Here is a 1,940-nt window from a genome sequence, read left to right on the forward strand (position 1 = left end):
GACTATGTCAAAGGCCCATCCTGGTAGATCTGAACCTAATGCAGCTTGGAGTGATCAGATGACAGAAGTCACATTTAGGTGCCAGGTGTAACTGAGGCCATAGATGCTCCATATCCATTACTTTGAGTGTTTTATATAATATGACTAAATGTGTTTCTGTGTTGCAGGGGCAGTCAGAAATGGAACAGCAAGGCCACAGAACATGACATAAGCAGAGCTGCGGGAGACCACCTCAAGCCCCTGGTAGAGCCGGGGGTGGTGTTTACCACTCCACCACGCCTTCAGCAGGCTGGAAAAGTGGGATTGATACAGTTTTTCATACTAAGGTGGACCAATAGTTTGTTGATTGGTCAGTCATTGGGTTAATTTGTTTTACAATATGTTCAAATCAAGCTTTATTTATACAGCACATTTCAGACATGGATGCAACACAATGGCTTCACAGGAAAAAACAATGAAAATAATCAGAAATATTTAGTACACAAATATGAGGATAAAAAACAATAATAACAACTGAAAGACTAATGAGCATTGTAAGGAAATGCCATTGATTAAAATATCAACAATATGATGCAATATCCAACCCAAAATATAACTTGTTTTTTAGGAGGGGTTCTGAAAGACACTATGGGGGTGTCCACTGGAAGTTGACTAGTAACAACAACTGGGACCTAAAAGACACCCACCATGAGACCCACTAAATCTGCCCAAGAAGAGGAAAACAAAAGAAAAACCCACACCAAACTTAAAGACAGGAAGCAAACCAAAAAGGTGGAGCAACTAAAGGTGTTGACTCTCCACATGTATCAAGACAACTGGAGCACTGGGCCAGACACTCTTAAATAGAACCTGGACCAGCTCAGGTGAAACACCTTCCCACTAACGAGATGGACAAGCCAGCACAGGTGTAACACATACTGACTAACGAGGTGACACCAATCAGTGCGTCCTACGTGCTAACGAGCTAGACGTGCTGACGGAGCTAGACGTGCTAACGAGCTACACGTGCTAACGAGCTAGACGTGCTGACGGAGCTAGACGTGCTAACGAGCTAGACGTGCTAGACGTGCTAACGGGCTAGACGTGCTGACGAGCTATACGTGCTAACGAGCTAGACGTGCTAACGAGCTACACGTGCTAACGAGCTAGACGTAAAGTCCAACCTCAAAACATAAATGGAAAAACCAAAGCCTGTAACACCTTAAGACAACAAATATATCCTATATTTTTGTTGGACAAGTTTGCTCACCACCAACAGAAAACAACTTCCATTTCACATGATAATCAACTACAATGCTTCACCTCCTATCAACAATTAAAAACAAGAAAAACACACTTATTTCTAAATAATAATATACAATTGAAATCTTTTTTTCTCCTTTTTCTCTTCTTTCTATAGAATCCTAAAACTCACTAGCTTCTAGAACTCTCGTCTTCCTAAAACTCACTAGCTTCTAGAACTCTCGTCTTCCTAAAACTCACTAGCTTCTAGAACTCTCGTCTTCCTAAAACTCACTAGCTTCTAGAACTCTGGTCCACTTGGAACGAGCCCAAACAAAACAAAACTCATCTCCAATACGGAAAAAGTCAAAATAAATTGTGATCAAATGTACACCCCTTGGTTAATATGTATTGGCAATAATTAACTTAATGGTGAGGCATGGAATAATAAAACGTATATTTTGTCAGGCTGAATGTTTGAAATATGAGGTGATGTGAGACATGATTCTTCAGTAGTGGAATAAAGACAATTAACGCTTGAATGTTGTGAAGAAATACTGGAGTGATGTAGGATTGTTAATAAAATTGATTACAGACCAAATGATTATACTGCGTCCATGTGTATTTATTTCTTTATTTTAACCTTCATTTAACAGTAACCGAAAGGTTGCTGGATTGAATCGCGAGCTGACAAGGTAAATCTGTCGTTCTGCACCTGA

This window comes from Salmo salar, unplaced genomic scaffold (assembly GCF_905237065.1).
Source record: "Salmo salar unplaced genomic scaffold, Ssal_v3.1, whole genome shotgun sequence".
Lineage (NCBI taxonomy): Eukaryota > Metazoa > Chordata > Actinopteri > Salmoniformes > Salmonidae > Salmo > Salmo salar.